Here is a 22,133-nt window from a genome sequence, read left to right as displayed (position 1 = left end):
CTACAAGTTTTCACAACCTTTTGATATGGTATGAACGGTCAAGGCTCGTACTATGTGCTAAAATGAGGCATATGAGCCATACAGCCCATTTCAGTGCAAAGTATGTTTCGGTACCAGATCGGATAAGCACAATAATTTGTACAGGTTGGGGTGAGAACCATTATTCTACCCACAAAAATTTGTACATCCATCCGATATGGTATGGGCGATCAAGGCCTATACTATGTGCTAAAATGGATCATATGAGACATAGGGTCCATTTTAGCAAATGGGTTGGGACTGTTAGGAATTGGATCGTGCTAGCTATGGCGGAAGAAAGAGAAACATAGCTTCAATGTGTGAGTGTGTGTGTAAGCAAGGTTATCGCTCAAGTGAATTAGGTTCCAAGATAGAATTAGCTTGGACTCATAAACACAATCTTGAGTATTGACTTAGCTTAGCACAAGCTCACCATAGACAAGCATGTAGTGTAGAATGAAGTTGTTTATTCATTCATGAAATGAGCTTTAAGTAGCTCTACAGCCTTGCTCCACAGTATGTGGGTTAAATCCACTCTCCTCTCCTTGACTCACACCTTAGGACATTTCCACACAGGATGATAAACTGGAATCCACAGAGGAAAAAGTCCTCCCCTACAAGTAGAGAGACTGCATCTTCATAACAGAAGTTCCTCTCGTCTTCATCCTTTTTGTCTTCTACTATGTGACTTGATCCTTTGTCAGGTCTCTTGCCTTCGTTGCTTCTGTTGTTGCTTTCATTTGCTTCATGGTCTGACTTCGTATCCTCCCCTCGAACAAGTACTTCTATCCCCCTTTTTGTGGTACAATCAGGCTTTATTCCATGCGTCATAATGACATGCAACAATATGCTATGAAAAGGTTTATGCAAAAATTAATGTTCTCTTCCATCTTGCTCATACTCCGAGAGCCCAAGCATGCGGTGTTTCTCATACACTTTGTCACAAAATCTTCACACATGGAGATATTTTAGCAATTTGGAGACTCTCCAATGCCACTCTCTATCCCATTACAAAAACAAATAATGTCATCCATGTAGACAAATACAACTAAATACATTGCAAGAAGTTGTTGTGCTTGGCTGCAAGATTTCAATTTGTACTTTGGATTTTCCCTTCAAATGTGAAGCTCCTCTTCACTGTCGGTGAAGCCCCTCTTCACAATGAAGTAATGCTTCTTTGGATGCTTGGTAATGCCGCGGTCAGTGAGAACAGACCCTTTGGCAGCCCTTGGATGCTCGATAAAAGTTTGAAGTTTTCACCCTCCGTTAAATTGGTTGGAAATGCCCTTTGAAGCTCAATGAGATCCGCCTTTGAATGCGTTTGGAAGGCTTTGAAAGCTTTGGTTTATTTTCCTTGGGAAGCCCTTGAAGGGTCTTGGCGGTTTGATGGCAGCAAGCTTATGGGAATGTATTCCTTGGTGGGAGAAATTTGTTGCAGTTTGGTGGGAGCAGGGGTTTGAAAAGCCTTGAAGTTTTACTTGCCTTGGATCTTTGAGGCCGGGAGTCAGCGTGAGAAGGGGGGCCCGAGAAGGGGTCCGGTAAGCCGGGCAAGGGGGTCAACTTTTCGGGCATGCCGGGCTAGAGCGGGTAGGCGAGCAGGAGCACGAGCAGCCCATCGGAAAAGAGTTTGAGCAAGGCGTGCAGCGCCTGTGGGAATCTGCCCTAGCAGACCCGAAAACAGAATTGAAAACGGTTTGGCGCTGATTTGAGGTCCGCCTAGTGGGCGCTCAAATTGGGTGTGGCCGCCCTTTTAAAAATGGTCAACACCTATAATAGGGTTGCTTCTCGCGGGTCCAACTGAAAGTCATTTGAGCATTTAATGCATCAACTTCACACACACACACACACACACACACACACACAACAAAGCTGATGAGAGTTTTTCAGCAGAAAATCCAGAGGGTGAGAGCGTTCATGAGAAAATTAATCAAGCTCTAGAATGTGCATATGAAGTGCGATTTGAGCATGGAAATAGTCAGTAGAAAGCTCTTGAGACAGGCTGCGCACACACACCAATCGTAAATGCCAATGTTACTACAATAAGGAGCAAATTTTGGATACAAATTGCAAGTTCCTAATGGAAAATTAATGAACTTTGACGCTAATTAAGCTTCGAATAATCCAGTGAGTAGTGGCTCAAGAGTCTTTAGCTCAAGAACATGCTCATGCTAGCCAGTGGAATACTAATTAGGTATGCATTATGCAATAAAAGAGAAAACCTAATGGATCTATCTAATGATGATCAATGAATGCTAATTGTGCAAACATGCCAATGCATAATAGCAAGCCTAGCTAGCACACCATGGCTCTGATACCAAATGTTAGGAATTGGATTGTGCTAGCTATGGTGGATAAAAGAGAAACATAGCTTCAATGTGTAAGCAAGGTTATCACTCAAGTGAATTAGGTTCCAAGATAGAATTAGCTTGGACTCATAAACACAATCTTGAGTATTGACTTAGCTTAGCACAAGCTCACCATAGACAAGCATGTAGTGCAAAATGAAGTTGTTTATTCATTCATGAAATGGGCTTAAAGTAGCTCTACAGCCTTGCTCCACAGTATGTGGGATAAATCCACTCTCCTCTCCTTGACTCACACCTTAGGACAAAGCTCACACTTTATAGGGACTACCCTTTTTAATTACAAAGGTTGGATTTTATACCTTAGCTAAGGTTCAAAGAATGGATTTCTAGCTATTTAGGGTCAATATAAGTCTTAGAAACTGCATATGATTACAAATTTAATGGCCCTCAACCCCTTTAGACTCATTGACAATCAATAATATTACAACGTCTTTGGACTTTGTGGGATTTTTCATTGATACGAAGGAATTTAATACATTCAATTGTCCTTAAAAATGCATGGAATCCCTTTTGATATTTGTGTCATCCACAACATAGCTACTTAGGGTGCTAAGTAGTGGACATGCTTCCTTGCCGTTGTTCTTTGTGCGTGCTGCTCGAGACCCTACTGGTATTTGCGACGGAGTTTTTTATCTTCAATTGACATAAATTTTATGGTGACTTTATTTCTTTGCTCATCAACGGAGTAACTGAGAAATCTTGCCTGCAAATTGGTGATGATGGGGCCAAAGATCTTAGATTGGTAAGTGACGAAGCTCGTGTAGAATGCTCCTTCAAATGTCCACATGTAGTAGGATGGTGGAAACATCACCCTAACATAAAATCCATGAAGCAGTACTTCGGAGGGCTGGCCTGATAAATTGTAGTGGAGACCCTTGGTGCTTGCAAGGAAGGACATCCATGCGGCATCTAACGATCAAAAGTCTGCAAACAAGTTAAGAGCATTTTTGTAATCTTTACCAGCATGATAGAGGACAAATCCAAAATGCCGCAAAACATGTGAATGGTCGAGGACAGTGTTTCCACCATGTAATCCTTTGTGGGTTGGTTATTTGAAGGAGGTGGAAACCTTGGGTAGTTTAGCCAAGTAGGCGGATTTTGCTGGTCCAAACACATGTTTAGGACTTATACAAGTCCCATTTCTTAAAATGAAAATTAAAACTATAGTATTTTAAGTTATGTTTGACCTCTTGTTGTTTATGGGGACCCTTCATGCCGTATAAAAACGAGCCATGAGTACATGATCATGGGGCTCAAACTTAAGTTCAAGTCTCACTTTTTGTTGTTGTGCAGCACATGGATGTGAGGCTCAAAAGTAAGTTCAAGAAACCCCTGTTGTTGCTCTACAGGATATTAAGATGACGGTTGAACCTTATTGTGTACAAATTCAAGAGATTTTAAAGAGAGACCAATGGAGTTAAAAGCATCGTCAAAGAGTGCAGTGTTAAGAAATTGCAACAAAAATGAACTTGTTTATAAGCCCTTTCTAAAGAAGTTTTCATGTTGAGGGGATCTCAAATGAGGATGATGCTTGGTAAAACCAAACAACAAATGGAGAATAAAAAGATATTAACAAGTGCTCTTAGTTATGTAGGCAGTTCATACTTACAGAAAGATCAATGTGAGCTTGGTAGCAATATCAAGGGTCTAACCCAATGCATATGTGTCCTTAAACATTGTGTTTCCTCTTGTACATTCTTTGTTTCTCTATTGTTGCAAGAGAATTCATTTACTAGAGTGATGAAGTATATACCTGCTCATCTTTGCATATATCAGTCTAAAGACACATGCAATTATTGTTCCCCTCAAAAATTTTACCAACTTTCCAGTGATTGTTTCCACAATTTTTAGAAAATGAAGTAGGTTCGTGCATATTAAATTTATGTGAGGGTGTAGGGCATTCCTTTAATCACAAATGTAGAGACTCTCTCTTATGGAGGGCATGAGCATCCTTAATTACTATTCCAATTGAATAATATGAAGATGTAGGTTAATTCCATGAGATTATTTTCATAGGTTTGGCACTCTTTGACTACATTGTATGGAACAATATAAACGCATTTCTATAAAGCAAGCCAAAGAGGATAGGGATATGGTTCAAGACTGTGTGGATGGAACCTCTTTGACTCCAAAGGTAGGAATTATCTATTATGAACAGCACAAGTATGCCTGCTTTTGCAACTAAAAAATACATATATGAAGGATATATTTATGAGACAATTTCATGGGGATGGTATCCTTTGGTTATCTTCAATAGGTTTAAGAGTAGCTAAAAAAAACCAAAAGAACCATGATTAATTAGCATCAAAGAGGAGAGGAAAGTGGTTCATAACTCAAATGCACAACATTCTATCACATGCTTGATTGATGGATGACATCTCTTTGGGCATGGATGCTAGAATTGTCTCTAAGTGATGAGCATAAGCATGCTTGCTTTGGGGGGAGATTAGTATGTATTATGGGATTTAATTCCATGGGATGCTCTTGAGGCTTCAATATCAAGTCTATAGGTCATGAGGCTCAAGAGGCCTCCTAAGTTAGAGTCTTTGAAAGAGGGTTTCAATTAGAAATATTTTTTCAAGAGTCTCTAGCTCATGATGCTCTTGTGCTACCTGCATTAGAGAGTCATGCAAATAGTTTCTAGAAAAAATCCTCCTAGAGCTCTCATGAAGATTAATGATTGAGTCTCTAGGTTATGAGGGTCAAGGGCCATATGACCTAGAGACTTTTGAAGGTGGTTTTCAAACTTGAATGAATTTTGCAAAAGTCTCTATATCATGAGACTCTGAAGTTTAGAATGATCGACAATCTCGAAGATGATTCATAGCTAGAACGAGTCCCACTAGAGAGCTAGAGACTTTTGAAGATGTCTTTCAACTTGAAAGACTTTTGCAAAATTTTGTAGATCAAGAAACTCTTGAGCTTAGCATGATTAACACTCTTGAAGATGATTCATACCTAGAAAGATTTTCAGTAGAGTGCTCACGAGGCTTGAAAAGTGAGTCTCCAAGTCATGAGGCTGGAACTAATGTTCGAGCCCCATGAGTTAGAAACTCAAGAAGATGATCAACTAGTTCAAGTCTCGTGAGTTATAGGCTCACGAAGATGATCAACTAGTTTGAGCCTCATGAGTTAGAGACTCAATTCAAGTCATACTAGAGTGCTCACATGAGGCTTAAAAACTAAGCATCTAGATCATGAGGCGTGAGCTTAAGTTCAAGCCCAGGAGCTATAGATTGAATGCTCAACTAGAGAGAATTTTGGCAAGAGTCTTTGAGACAAGAGGCTTATGAGCTTAAGCTCGAGCCTCATGAGCTAGAGACATTTGTAAATGGTTTCTAGGTAGAAAGAAATTTGTAGCTTAGGAGGCTTGAAAATTTCGTGAGGCATGAACTCCTGATGAGCTATAGACTCTAGGAGTAGTTATGAAGCTTCAAGCCTCTGATAGAGACACATGTAGAGAGAGAGAGAGAGGGGGGGGGGGGGGGGGCTGAAGTGATATGAGGATTCCTTATTATGAAGGGATTTTGTTACAAGATGTTTATATAGGATGTGGAACTACCTTTGTAATATGTGGCGAGCTCAGTTGATAGCTACAAGGGAGGTATGGCCCTTGCACTCCACGCACATATCATCTGTGTGAGCATCAACACAATTTGCACACATTATTGTAGGTTATGTACAGACAAGATAAGATTGGTTCAAACACCAGAGGGTCTACCACATATGATTTGCCGTTCCCGTACTCCTGTAGGTTTCATTGAGGAACGCATGGGGACACAATTGACATCAAATATGACAAGCTCACTAAAGAGACATTGCAAGGTTCACAGCAACTACAAAATAAGAAGGGCATCAACATCGCAGGTTTAATTCGGCTGTGAACAAGTGAAGTTCATGACAGGCGTACAAGCTCTCTCTCTCTCTCTCTCTCTCTCTCTCTCTCTCTCTCTCTCTCTCTCTCTCTCTCTCTCTCTCTCTCTCTCTCTCTTAGGCGTACAAGCTCTCGCTCTCTCTCTCTCAAATCTCTCAGAGGTAGAAGATTATGCCTCAGTTCATGGAGATTCAACACATATTGTGAACTGATGTTGTAGCTTATGGAGGGCTCAAGGCTTATCAACGTGGCTACTATCATGCCACAGTTCATGACGAGCTCACGGCACAGTAGCATGGCTGACATGTCACCATGTCTCTAGTGTTACTTCTGAATTTTAAAACTAACATCCCATTTTAGATTTGTCCTCCGTGGTTTCTCAAGCTTGCTCAAACTATTTTTCGAGCCTTGTTGCCTTTGGTAGCTTATTGCATGTGCCTCGAACTATAGCACGAGCCTTGTTGCCTTTGACAACTTGTTTCTTGTAGTTGTGTAAAAGAATTATCAACTGCTAGTTGGGGCGAATGATCCTCGTGTTTATAGGGGGGCATGTTTTCCAAGTCGAAGCTCATGGGTTTGAGTTTCTTACATGAAGAATGTCCAAAAGACTTTAGTTTTGATTTTTTTGCTCTTGTAGTTTGCTATTTCCGATGTTTAAGCTAGAACTTAAGTACTAACATGGGCTTCAGACAGTGTGGCTAAAATGTTACACTGCACAGGGACATCCAAATGTCGCGATTGCACCTGGCTTGCTGCATGAAAGCTTTCTCTTTGGTTGGACCTTCCATACCTCTTTCGACACCCCCCCGTCCCGCGCGCGGAAGATTTCATGTCTCTCTCAACATCTCCCTCTTTTTCAGTCTGCCTCCTCCAAGGTCGTTCACGCTCAGCGGCGGCGGCAAGCTTGCAAGTCTAAACCCAACCTAAGTGAAATCTTTGAATTGTGGGTGGCTCTTGAAGCCTCTGTTAACCCTCAAGGCACACGGACACCCCATCACCTACGACGGACGTGTATTATGTATGATTTAGAGTCAGGTACCGGGCTTGTCGGACCAATAGGGAAAGGTAGAGTGATCGCCGATGAGAGGCGCACTTTAACTTGGACATTCAAGGGATTAGTTGGTTAAGCATGGGCGCCCAAGTGTGAATGGGGTGAGCTCCTATAAAAGCCAACTAAACCTAATTTTTACTCATTCTCTCATTTGTGCAATTGAAGAGTGCTCTTGCTCCATCTCCATCTTCTTCTTCTTCACCTCCTTGTGTGTGTGTGTGAGAGAGAGAGAGAGAGAGGGAGAGTGTGTGTGCGATCGAACATTACGAAGGCACGACGGCGGCGAAGCGGTTGAGCGCGGCACGACTGCAGCTTCTTCTTCATCGCGGCGAGGAATCCACCACGAAGGCGAGCGTAGAGCGGTGAGTGACACACCTTTTGTTTTCTTGAGCTTGCTAGTTTAGGCTTGTTGTGTGCTTGGAGCCGTTTGTGGCTCGCATACGGTGTATTGGCAAGTCCCTTGCTTCGACAGTGCGGCAAGGAGCGCACATTTTTGGCGCCGCTGCCGGGGATATGCCCTACACTAAGCTCGGTTAGCACTTTACGCTTCCTTGTGGTGCAATTTCTATCATAGGAAAGGCAGGGAAGGAGTGTGTGGAGATTGCTGTTTTTTGTGTTTTCTGCATTTGCTGTCAAGTTTCAATTTCTGCTATTGTCTGCGTTTTTTCAATTTCCGCAATTTCTGCATTTTCAAGTTCGGCGTTTTCAATTTCTGCAATTTTCTGCATTTTTGTCAATTTGCTGCAATTTCTGCGTTTTTCCTTCATTTTCTGCAATTTCTGCATTTTCTGCGTTTTTTTCAATTTCTGTATTTTCTGCATCAAAAAAAAAAAAAAAAAAAAGGAAAAAAAAAAGTTTTTTGAGAAAAAAAAATATTTAAAAGGAAAAAAATTCGGAAATTAAAAACGCGAGCGAGCGGGCGGCGAAATTTTTTGAAAATAAAAAACGTGACTCTTAAAACGGACGGGTTGGTTTGTATAAAAAATAGATCGGGATCGGGATCATTTGCCCAAGCCCAAGCCCAAGCCCAAGCCCAAGCCCAGGCCTCAGTCCTCAGTCTTATGATATATACTAGACTCACTCTTATATATATACCCTACTCCCTCAAGAGAGAATGAGAGCATGTGGGACAAGTCCTCCACTCTCCTCCTTTCTCTTCCCACTTGCACCGACTTTCTAGTTTGGGCTTAGTTCCCTACTGGAAATTGACAGTTTTAGGGATTCCGAGGGCATAGAGTGACCAAACGGAGGGCTGTAAAGCACGGCACGACCCTCTGACCGATACGCTCGTTTCGAGCTATCACACGGCCCATTCCACGACACGCTCTAAAAAATCTAGCAAAAAAAACAAACAAAAAACACGCTAAAAACTAGTCACAAGGCCTCCTAGAGCAGCTTTTTGACACCTTAGGGTATCAAAAGCACATGCACTTACGCTCTGGGCGGGTGCTAGAACACGAGCATATTGAGGGTGCCTCTGTTCATACGGACACCCATTACCCATCCACGATAAGCTCTAGACCCTCAGCGGGGACACAAGGTAGCACCACCCAAGACCCTAAAATAGCCGCTAGTGATTCCTCCTCCGACTCAGAAATCATGGAAGCATACCCTACCCAAAACACTGAGAGAGAAGGCCATGCACCTCCTGAAGCTCCCCAGCCTAGTACTAGTATGTTTAGCCGTTTCATGGAAACATTAGGTAGAGCTACTCGCTCGGAAACTGATGCAAATGAAGCACGCGAAGGGGGTGGGGAAGTGGACTCTCCTTTCACATCGCACGTGGACCCCACACCCCCAAAGAGTGTCCATGTGGATATCCTGCCAACTTCTTACCAAGAAGGCCCTGTTGAGCTGCCTCCTTCAGAAGTTCCCTCTAGAGTACCGTTGGTGACAAGTAAAACCACGGGGAGCAACATTGCTTCTACCTCACAAGAAACCGTTAACACGTCGACTCTAGAAGGATGGTTCATTAATGATCATTGGACATACGACCTCCACACTGAGGTGTTGACGGATCTACACTCTGGCCACGCCTACCATGTAGGATGGATAGAGATTGTACAATCCACCTCTAGTGCCACGAGCATCGAAGATCAACAGAAAATGATATGTAATGTTATCCATGGCATTATTCAATCAGAAAGGCAAAACCGAGGGGTAAATATACTCTCAACTGGCCCCATGAGATTTCTGGATACGAGCAAGGCTCAACAGCCTACTCTATCACAAATGGAGACTCCTCTAATGAGTCCCATGGACCCATCTTACGTCATTTCACCTGGGGTCTCTATGCAATCTGAGCCTCCGAGCGAAAACTTTAGCTTCCCTAACTTGGCTCAACCCTCTATTAAGGAAAACACAGTGCTCACTCCAGGGATAAGCCTGACAGAGAATGTACCGATGACATCTACGGTTAGCGCAGTGCCACTACCTAGTGTCGTAGTACCTAATATGGGGCCTCGACCATATGTGCCTCTATCCCCTTATGCACACATGGCCCCCACACCTCCAATTGTACCACTTGCTTATGCTCCTCGAGTGCCGCTCCCTAGCTCTTATCCGAGTGGACCTATGCCCAGTTATGTTCCATATCTTGCATCATCCACACATATGCCAAGACCGGTACCCGTTCCTCTCCCACATATGATTCCAAGAGTACCTCCACCGGCCCTGCCTCCTCACATAGGTGACTTGGCAGCGTTTGCTCAAACCATAGGTCGATCTATCGCGGAAAATATGCGTCATGCATCTGATAGAGAGCCTAGAAGTAAGGCAGTACAAATTGCCAAACTCACGCAAAAATTCAATGGGGACGAAGATGCTAGGAAACACATTGAAGTGTTTGAACAAGTATGTGATTCCTTAGGGGAACGCAACGAACTACATAAGTGCAATGCCTTAAGCTTGACATTAAGTGGGAAGGCTGGAGATTGGTATAGGACCTTAAGGGTGGACGAGAAAACAATCTACCCTACCCTTCGAAGGTTGTTTCTAAAGGAGTACATACGAGAAGGTGTGCTTTGGGGTGTAGCATCTCAGCTACAGAAGGCCGAACGTAAGGAAGGAGAGTCAGTAAGGGACTTCATTAGTCGTCTAAAGCACTTAAACTCTCGTTGCCCTGTAAATGAGCGCTTCAACAATAACCAACTGCTTGATCGATTCATTCGAGGGTTGAGGAATGAAGGAATCTATAATGGACTAGTGATTAGAGGTATCACAACCTGGGAAGATGTCATTGCCAATGCAATCCAATTAGAGGACAACTTGATGATAGCAGGCATGAGGGTGTCTACTGACACGAGATCCACTAGCTCACAAGCCATTGAGTATGAACCCATGACTGCAAAGCCCATTGCCAATGAGCCAAAGGTATTTGAGACATTCTTGACAGACCTCACCAAGGCAATCCAAGAGTCTCTTAAGGATAATCGACCCCCTCAAAATAGTCACATGTATCCAAGAAGGGAGCAACAATGGTGTTCCATTTGCTTAGGTCCACATAGCAATAGTGAGTGCCCTACGTTTAGAGTAAAATTTAATGGAACTTGCAACGCATGTGGTAGGTATGGTCACCAAGCTAAGGATTGTTTAATGATCAAACGTATGATGGCAAATAGACCACCTGTAGCCTGGACGGATGCGCCTCGAGCTCCTGTATTGATGCCTACTCCACCTGTTGAGCAATTACCGCAACACATGGTCCCTAGATCTCAAAATGTTGTACAAGCTACACCGTTACCACCTCCTGTGCTAGGACCGCAGCCCCCGCATCCAAGAGTTGCCCCTATGAACCAAGTGGGTTGCGAGCCATCTAATGCTTATGCAGATGGTTGTGAGGAGGAAATAGACACTAGTATTGCCTACGGACTTGATACATTGGAAGAGTGTCCTATATACTACATGGAAGATTGTTGGGGACAAGTCAAGCCGGTTTATCAAGCTGCTGCTCTCGCATCCAGAGGTCAAAATATCAACACCCAGGCTAGGAGGCCACCTCTTCAATGCTACGAGTGTGGTGGACCACATCGAGTAGCGGAATGCCCTATTAGGCTGCAAAAGAATGCTGCACAGATGCAAGTGAATCAAGGGAGCACGTCTGCAATGCCAATACTCACATGTAATCGTTGTGGCATAGATCACTTGATTGCCCAATGCCCCTATAACCCAAATGCACCTAAAATCACACCCCTGAATTTGGTCGAAATTGCTAGTGTGACATCGCCAATGCCACCCGTCGCACCCGCTTATGCGATTACACGGTCCATGCTTCAAGGGCCAGGACATATCCTCGAAGAGAGAGATACCGCGTCAGTTATCCAAGCAAAGAAAAAGAAGACACGAAGGAAGAAGTCGCAGAATACGGAAAATTCAAAGCCAAGTTCCAAAACAAACATAGGAACAGGAGATGACCCCGTGTATATGAATGACCTCGAGGATGATTCAGATTCAGTCGACACAATGGAGACTAGAACCAATACCACAAAGGGAAAGACCGACAAGGAAAACCGTAACATGGAACCAAATGAAAACCGAATAAGAGAAAATCATAAAGAGCCTCTGAAAACACCACAAGTGTTTCCAAATCCAATCCAAGACCCCCAAGATAAACCGCAGGGGCAAAAAGGGAAGAATCGTAAAAAGAAGATTGGGATGTACCCAAACCCTGTAGACGAGATTAAGCAGGTGAAACATCTAAGAGGTTTAGTGGAGGAGACTCAAAGGAAACTAGAACCAGAACCCATGCATGTAAAAATTCATGACACAGTGTTTCCCACGCAAGTTCATCCACCCCACATGAACCATAGACCGTTAGCCATATCTAGTATCATCCAAGAAGGGAGTGAGGACGGGACATCAGAAAGTGAGCATACACCCTTCTTGTTGGAAAGGATGTTTAACGAAGGAATACCTGATCCCATTGAGGAATATGAGATTCCATCCTCACCAGTTCCTAGTGAAGGACCTACACCCTGTAAAACGCCAATGAATGTTGCCAAACTAGTGGACTTCATGTCTTCTGAGGTCCGAACCACGATCATAGCAAAGCTGTATGGAGATCCTGAGTTATTCCTTGCACTTCGAGCATTCCTTAACGGAGAGCTACGAACGGGATTACCGCAGTTTGCGCAACCAAATAGGCCTGACTCGATTATGATTGATGAGGAAAATCATGTGCAATCACTTGACTTAGATGAACACGAGTCTGTGATCGAGGTACCCATTAACGAATTAGGGCTGTATTTTGAAGGCGACGAGTCTAATGCGACCCTACCCATCACTACCAAGGGATTAACTATAAAGGGAATTCTTGATGGTGGTGCGGGAGTTAGCATCGTTACAAAAGATTGTTGGGAATCCATGGGAAAACCCCGCCTCAGTGTTACTAACATTGTGGTAAAGATGGCAAATGGTACCATAGCCAAACCTATGGGGATGCTCAAGGATCTTAAGATCAAAGTTCTAGGACACAAGGTACGACATACGTTCATTGTAATGGATTTCTCTAAACACCTTATGTCATATGAAATGATTTTAGGACGACCATTCATGAGGGAAGCACAAATGGTTCACGATTGGTCTAAAAATCATGTCTATTTGCAATTCCAAGACTCTGTCCTTAGAGTGGATTTGGTGACTGGTAAGGTACACCCCTTAGGGAGTAAAACCATTATTGATCATCGCTCTGACACCACAGTTCACTCGGCCCCACTACAATATTGTTACACTTGTAAGAAGGATACAGACATTGGCCAAGATTCTCCTTACATGGATGTGTTACCGGGTATGACGGAATCAGACAATGTGGATTGGGTCCACCTAGCATCAACCATAGACACTTGGGGAAATAGGGGGACGACCTGGGTAACACCTGAGGGGGATGAAATGCATGTACCCTTAAATATGCTACAAGCAATGCATATCGCTTCCGACAAGACTCATCCTAATGTCACGAAGAAAACATACAAGTGGGTCCCTAAAGCTTCTTGAGTGACCATAACTAGTGCTAAAAAGCAGAAGCCTTGTAAGAAACGTACCACTCGCTCCAAGAAAAGTAAGAAAATGTTGCGATGGATCCCTAAACGACTATTGGAAGCCTAAGGCTACTATCAAGGAAATGATCAAATCTGGGTGCCAAAACGTAGATTGTGCTCTTACCTATCACCTGACCCAAGTGAGCCCAATCCCGTAGCTCCAAAACGAATCAATGATCGTGGAAAGAAAAAAATCACAAAATGCTACATACCCGCTCCCGAGCTAGTTTGGGTACCAAAGAAAGAACGATTTGTCCCACCTAGCTCAGGAACAGGGAAATCAAATGAAGCTTCTTGCTCTTCATGTAGTTCCTCTACGCAAATAGAAGCTTCGACACAACCTCCACCTACCACTGTACATATCCATCCAAGCACGAAAGAGTTTGCACCTTCCGGGGTAAGTTCACCACCTACAACAACGTTGCAAATAAAATCCTGGGAGAGTACCTTACCACCCTTGCAACTTGACAAGGCATCTAGGGTAATAGAAAACTACTGGCAAAAATCCTCACCTATTACCAACTGGAACAATTGGTTTCAAAGGGTGACAAGCTCATTTCAAACGGTATGATCTACCCAAGGAAGGGGGGAGTGTTTGCTGATAGTCATCATTCATTTGTTTCCCTCTCAACCTTTTTCCCTGACCTCTCAATTCCAATCTTAGGGAATGTACATATAAAGCTTTATACACAAAAAAAAAAAAAAAAGAGCAAGAGCAATTAGCAAACGAGTATGCACATTAAAGTCAAAACATTGACTCAGACCTACACATGTCACATCTGGTACAGTGAAACAGAAACCTATGCCATAAAACACCTTCGATCCTCATCACTTGAGTGATGGAGGGTAGGTAAGATTAGTACGATAGGAGTGTTTCTGTTTTAGAGTTGAGAGATTAGCAAAGTTCTCTTTTCCCACTAATGTGCCTCCTGGAGGTATTCCTTTTGTTTCATAGTGTGTACAGGAGCGTGTTGCTATTGATAGGATTTGGACCTTCATGGAACCTTTCTCTCGTTCACACTTCAAATCAAGCGCGACCATCAACACAAACAGGTGTTTCTTGTCCATTAGCATTGCCCTTATCTTTTTTGCATCCATGATTGTCTGCTTTGATTGTGATTGGTAGCATAATATTCAGCGCATTGGCTTAGTATCAACATTTAATTCAATGTAATGTTTTGTCATAATCACTTGTCTAGGTTTAAAAATCAAGCAGTCCGACTAAGCTAGTTTGACCAAGCTAGGTATTAGAAATCTTCTCTTAATACCATGGGGAATGCCTTCCTAATAAGCAATGGTTACTTAGGTTCTTAATCCGATTTAGGCAGCATTGTATGAAATGTACTAGGGCTTTCTAGTGGGCTTAACCCTATTGACCTTTAGCTTAAGTATTATAAAGGGAGTTTACTAATGTGATGAGCCTGGGGAGGGTAACAGTGTTATATGACCCCCCAAAGTTACAAAATTAAAATGAGCAAAATGAACAAACAAAAAATCAAAGTGCCACAATGTAAAATTTTAAGCTGGAAGAGAAATCTCAGCTTGATTTGGTACTTCACTCACATGTATTGCCTATGGTACTAGAGCCCTAGAGGTTCCCAGTGTGGGCGCTTTTCCTTGAAAAGCAAAAAACCCAAGGCATACAAAATAAGCACACACATCATAATTGAATCAATGTGAAAAGACTTTGGGGGGTCAAAGAAAAAGTAATCAGTCAGGCGATGATTTCATGAGAAATTCCTTTTATGGTAGCTTAACTACAAGGTTTTCTAGATATAGCCTCTAGTCAGCCCTTGAACATGAATACTTGGCTCTCGCGATTAAACAACTTAATTGACCACAGAAAATTAAGAAGCTTACCCATGGTATTAATATTCGATCTCTAGTGCTTTTCGACCGTCAAATTAGCGACCCCAGACTTGTTTAATTTTTTGCCTTTACATCTGTTTATGCATTTGATTACATTGCAATTTAATGTTCATTGCTAACAAATTGTTTGAAATTCTTTGACCAATCAATGTGTCTACCTAAAACTGCATATGCTTTTTAAGAGAATGCAATTACTGTGCCAATGTTGTTTGATTTTGCAGTGACTGAAGAAGGCTAAGGACATTCATCTCAAATTCTCTTCCACCTCGACGAACCAGCTTCAACTCAATAGCTTCCGAGGACGGAATCTACATCAGGAAGGGGGGCATGTTAACCCTCAAGGCACACGGACACCCCATCACCTACGACGGACGTGTATTATGTATGATTTAGAGTCAGGTACCGGGCTTGTCGGACCAATAGGGAAAGGTAGAGTGATCGCCGATGAGAGGCGCACTTTAACTTGGACATTCAAGGGATTAGTTGGTTAAGCATGGGCGCCCAAGTGTGAATGGGGTGAGCTCCTATAAAAGCCAACTAAACCTAATTTTTACTCATTCTCTCATTTGTGCAATTGAAGAGTGCTCTTGCTCCATCTCCATCTTCTTCTTCTTCACCTCCTTGTGTGTGTGTGTGTGAGAGAGAGAGAGAGAGGGAGAGTGTGTGTGCGATTGAGCATTACGAAGGCACGACGGCGGCGAAGCGGTTGAGCGCGGCACGACTGCAGCTTCTTCTTCATCGCGGCGAGGAATCCACCACGAAGGCGAGCGTAGAGCGGTGAGTGACACACCCTTTGTTTTCTTGAGCTTGCTAGTTTAGGCTTGTTGTGTGCTTGGAGCCGTTTGTGGCTCGCATACGGTGTATTGGCAAGTCCCTTGCTTCGACAGTGCGGCAAGGAGCGCACAGCCTCAATCTCCAATTTGAGCCGTGTCAGAAGACTATACAAGAGAAGTGCTAAGAAAGCCCACGAAGCTCCTAATATTGAGCATAAAGTACCCTCTTTCCTCTGTATAAGGGTATGCCACCTCTTGTCAATTTGTAAATAAAACTTTCTTTTGAATTTTGGGTTGTTTGCTCTTGTAATAAATATTCTAGCTAACTCAAGTTTTAACATTTCAGCTTACTAAAACTCAATCCCCCCCCACTTAACCATCGAAGGCGTAGCAAGTTTCTTCAAATTCTACTTCTACTTATAAAACAAGGCAAAGCTACGTTTTATGATTCAAAAATGAATGTTTCCCATTTCTTTGTATACTCTTGATCCCCATCTAAACATAAAAAATTTCCAAGTTCTTTGTATAGTCGTGATTTTTAGCGCAATGCAACTTATGCAAGTTAGTGGAATTGGATACCCAACTATTGACAACAATGCAGCCTAGCAAAGTTGACACCAATGGTTGAAAATAATGTAGCCTAGAACAATGCAAACTATGCTCTAGAATTGACATGAATGGCTAAAAACAGTGCAACCTAGCACGATGCAACCACCACTACTTAAGAGCTTGGTTCAAAAGAATTTGTCCCATAATTATGCATTTTTTCCAACATTCCTAAATATATTTTTGGAGGAGAAAGTGTTTCTACCCACTTTGAACTCTTAGCACCCGGCACTGCACAAGATCTTGCTTGACAGAAGTTGGTGCATTCGTATACAAGATCAAATACCTAGGGCATCGGTTCAGTTAGATCTCCCGTCATTTGGGATTTGTCAATGTTGGGTCGGCTTACAAATCTTTAAGTAACCTCTCTTTGATCTTGAGTACGTTGAATCTGATGAGAGGAAAGGGTACAGGTTGTTGATGTTGCCATGCCTCATTTATATCGAGTGGTGTGAGGAGGTTGACATTGATGGAATGTAGTATTCTCTCCTCCCACTGCATGGCTTTGTTCCATATGGTTTTTGTCTCCTCTTCCACCTGATTTTTCAATGTTGCTTACTCCTTAGAAATTAAGCCTTTTGGTTGAGTTGAGGGTCTAGCTTCATCATGAGAAATATCTAGATCAAGAAGACTGGCCTCTCTGATGGTTATTGCTTCAAAATCCAGAAACTGTAGGGTATCTTGATCTTGCATTACAAAATCTACATGTCCTTTCTCTAGTAAGGTAGCCTGTGCTAGGGGTATTGCTTGAGCTTTCCAAAATTCTACATTTAGTTGTTATATTTCCTATTGGTATCGCTTCTCTCACTGCATAAACCTGATAAAGAGATCTCTTCTCTTTATTTGCAAGATATTTAACTTTCTATTCCACTGCTTTGTATGCCTGATCTGTGGCCTGTAGTGTGGCTATTGTAGGGTTTTCCTTGAGATGGTTTAGCAATGTATTTTGCTCTTGGCATCTGGATTTTGATTGTGCCAAGTAAGTATTTGCAATGTTTAGATGGATTTGTAGCTGTCAATTGTTGAAGTAGATTCCTATAGAGCTAAGGTGGCCATTGTGACTTGTTGCTCAAACTACTTATTTCTTGTATGGAGCGCTTCCAAATCCATTGCTATCTTTGCAGCTAGTTTAGACAATTAATTTTCTTTGAATTCCATGGCTTATTTGTATGATTCGACACAAAGATTGGCCATGTCTAGCCTTTTCTGGCAAAGCCATAGTTGCATGTATACGCTATGAAGCTGTTGGTGGTAAGCATAAATTTCTTCTTTCATTTTTTCCACCACATCATGTGCATACTAGGAATATTCATCAATGTCCTCTAGGTTCTCCATTCTTCTTATGTTTCTCGCTTTAGACTGATCCGTTTATGTGTCTTGAGCCTCAGTGACTGGCTCATCTGGCTAGGTGGCTTGAGTATTTGGTGTCTCTATGGGGCTAGTTGGTTCACCCTTTTGTTCCTTGAAAATTTCTTTGGGTGGTTCGATATCTAGTTCCATGTTTCTACCAAAGGGAGTGGCCTCCTCTGGTTGTGGTTGTGTTGTGTCGTCCGGATGTGGTGGTGCACTTGGGGGAGAGGAGTGTGGAGCTTTTGTAGTAGGGTTGACTTGTTCTTTGGGCAAATCCTCCTTATGTGGTGTATCGGCTTCTTCTTGTTCTTGGGCCTGTTCTCGTTGCCGTTCTTCTTTATGATAGAGATGCTCTAGGCCAGCCCAAGGATCATCCTTTTCATCGACCAGTGGGTGTTTGGTTATAATTTTGATTCTCCTTGGAGATGGTTTCTGTTTTTCCTCAAAATCTCCTTTGAGCCCTCTTTCTAACTCAAAATCCACCTTCTCTCTTTTGATTTATGTTGCCGTTTGGATTGGTTATTCTGCTACTACTGCAGACATAGCCGTTTTGTTGTTTTGTGTCCTCTACCTTTGATTTCCCTTTTCTCTTCTCTTTCTTTCGAGGGAAGTCTCTTCCTCCACCGCCTCTTCTTCTTCCTTGTCACTTTTCATGGATTTTGTTGTAGAATTGCCTCTTTGCTAAAGCAATTGACTAGTCTAGTTGTTAGTCTAGTTCTCATTGGTGGAGCTCTTGTCTGCACTTCTTCTTCTTCGTTTCTATTCAGTAGCCATAAAATTTTCTATGGGGAATGAAGTGATGTTTTGCTTGGCCGATAGTATGATAAGCAATTCTTGTTAACACTACTTGATCTCCCAAGAAGGTGATGTTCTTTGTCTTTTTCACATGAGTGAGAGTGGTGTGAATATAACAAGCATGGTCTTCTTCTATCATGCCCTCTTTGAGGCCTGTGTGAATCTGGATGCTACATCATGATTTGGAATTGTGTATCATGGAGTTTTTTATCATTGAAATGAAATTATTGATGATAGAGCCAAAGAGCCTGCTCTGTCCGTCTTTTCTTTGGATCCAAGAAGGAGGTTGATGACCGACTGGTGAAAATGCCGGCTGTGGGCAACCTTTGTATTTGATAGGATTTCCTTCTCTTTGTAGCCTTAGGGTTTTAGCAACCTAGTCTTTTGTGATGTGCACCTCTATTAGGGGAGTCATTCAAAGCCGAGATGTTTGCCCTTCCTTCTTCAATAATGATGTGTAGGAGCTTATAAGCCCTCTTGTAGTCTAAACCACAAGGTTCCAATTCAAGGTAGTATTTAAGGCCAATTCTTTTCCAAAGTGACTGGACGGCCTCTTTTTTTACTCAATCTTGAGCTTCCTTAGGCAACATCTGCACTTCAACTTTAGATCCATGCGCGCTTTTGAATGAGTCATGGTATACGATGACAAACAGATTTTCAAGCTGTTCTTTTGATAGCGAGGTGACATTTGCTTCATTGAGAGAGTCTTCTTCTAGCTGATATGGTGGAAGCTTGGCAAACTTTTCCTTCATGGTTTTCTTCTCTGGAGCTCCCGAGCTAGATGAGAGTGAACTTGGTAGCACAACATCCAAGTCTTTGGTCAAACCAAGCTAGCAAGTCCCAATCAAGTAGAGAAACCAATAAGACATAAAGAAGCACTCAAAAGCATATTCTTGGAAAAATTTATGTTAGGTGCGTCTAAGATACAAATGGGTACAGGTGCATGCAGCTTTGTGCTAGAGTGAAGGATTAGGAAGTGTATGGGTTGTTGGTCATATGTATGGAGTTGGATAGCTTTTGGACACTTATGGTGAGAAATGTGCACAAATATGTGTCCGCTTTACCTCTTTCAGAGCTAAATTTGGTGATTGATAGGGTTTTACCATTTCAACCTTGATGAAACTTGTCAGTGTGCTTTATTTGACCCTTGTAGAGATATGTGTGTCATTAAACTAGAAGTCAAACCTTCCCTATAGCAATTTTATCGTAGGCATGCCTAAGATGAAATTGACTAATTTGGACAGGTTTTTTGATTCTGGTACCCTAATTGGTTATGTTGGGTAGAACCTTGATGTCACATGAAGTTGAGTTCTGAATTGATAAGCTAAAAGTCAATTTTTGGTGTACATTTGAGGTTGAACGGATTAATAATTTTCATTGTGGTGCAAAATGTCGCTTTGCGGTAGAGATATGGTCATCTTGCTATTTCACTGATGACTGGACCTTCACTGCACCCTTAACTCTCCAAGAATCTCTAACATGATAGCCCCAAAAAGTTTGTGAAATTTGGTCCCCATCTGCGTCTTATATCTTTGGCGCACCTAAGATATTAGGTCTTTTTTCTGGGACTTTTTGCAACTTTGACCCTAGCACTGTGTTGCTCTAGTAGTGAAGAGCCTCTAGTTCACTTTTGGCTAAATTTGGACGATGGTATAGCTGGTGTTAGAGTTCCCATCCCGAAAGTTCCTAGATTGGTTTGTGTATATATGCCTCCTACTGCTCTTATGGTTACAATGTGATATCCAAGATGCTTATAGACATAGTTAAGAACTTATCCCTCATGGCTAGAGTGAGTAAGAGTCATTAAATAAGGTGTAGGAGAGTGTGGAAGGTCATCAAAATCCACGACTCGGAGCTCTCCCTCTAAAGTCTATATTGAAAATGAGAGGAAATATGGCCGAAGGAACTATACATAATTGGACTCTTCTAATACCCCCTATCCCTTTGTGAGTCTTATAGACCTTACAATGTACTCTTGGATAAAAAATCCTTCGACCTTTTTGAAGTCCAAATCCAATTCTGACATTCTTGCTCATTATTTTTTTATTGGCTTTTATTAGCTTTTATTAGCAAAAATAAAGTAGAATTTACCTAACTATTGAAAACATTCCATCCTATACGTGAAAAGTACTAAAACACTCCTAACTTTATTATTTGGCCATATTTTTGTGGATTACTCTATTTGTATAATGATTTTGGTCGAAAAACACACAATATAAGTAAAAATTGCACGATTTATGGCTTTGGGCAGTTATCTACAATATATACACATATCAAGGGATTAACTCATTGCATTCCCCAATCATTTTTTTACATGAGCAATCAACTAATTTATTCAAGAAAGGTTGTATGTTAATACACAATTACTTCAAAACAATGCCCGTATCTTTTCCAAATTGATAAGCTTTTTCCATTTTCAAATTTTCTCCCCCCTTCTTGCTTCAGTATGCTAGAATAAGTGAGTATTCTGGTTGTGCAATGCCTTGGTTACAAAGTCGTGTCTATGCATGGCCTTGATTAGCCCTATAATGCTATTGATGTCAATGCAGTTGAACACTCTATGCTGTGAAAGGGGTGGTTCTTGAGTATTGTACTCAAGGGTTTTCCCTAGCAAGGTATGTTGTGGTTGAACTCTCTTGAAGAGTAAACTCTAGAGCACTTGATCACGTTCTTTTATGGTGCAATATGTACCGTATGCTGTGTTCTGTTTGGAATTGGTGGGTCCAATTGTAGTTGGTGGTCTCACTCTATGTATCCACTTATACTTGATGGAGGTTGGGTTGAGTTGCGGTCGGGTCTTTGGTACCCATAGCCTGACTTGTCTGCTTTTGGCAGTTAGTCTTCTTCTCTGAGCTCCTTGTTTCTCCTTTGGTTGCATATGCATTTCATCTTTCGTAGTGGAGGTTCTTGTTGAAAAGATGGATACAATTGTTTTCTCTTAGGGTTGTTGGTGGGGAATAGCAATATTTTGGACACCTAGATTTGTTGATATTGGTTGACTAATTGACTTTTTGGTATCCAAACTTCCTGGATCTAGGCTTGCATTGCTAGAGTAGTAGAATTATTTATTAGAGATATAGTTGTAATTGTGGTTGATGATTCATACTTATTTGATTAGAAATCACCTAAAGATTCCTTCCATTCCTTATTATTGTAGGCAAATGGTACTTTTAGTTGTCCTCCTTTGAGTGTGGGCTTTACAATTCTAATATCCTGGTCTTGAATTTCTTTGTAGGTTCTCATCCATGGAACACCTAATATTAGATTCTTAGTCATGTGTTCATCCACCGCTATATATATGAAAGTATGCGTTCAAGAGAATCCATGAACCATAATATTCAAGTTCATTTTCCCTAAGGTTGGAGTGACGCTCTTGTTACAGCCCTTGACAATGGC

Source organism: Adiantum capillus-veneris, chromosome 11 (genome assembly GCF_014529385.1).
Source record: "Adiantum capillus-veneris isolate H3 chromosome 11, ASM1452938v2, whole genome shotgun sequence".
In the NCBI taxonomy this organism is placed as follows: Eukaryota; Viridiplantae; Streptophyta; class Polypodiopsida; order Polypodiales; family Pteridaceae; genus Adiantum; species Adiantum capillus-veneris.
The sequence above is the reverse complement of the archived record's forward strand: the minus strand, read 5'-3'. Positions refer to the sequence as shown.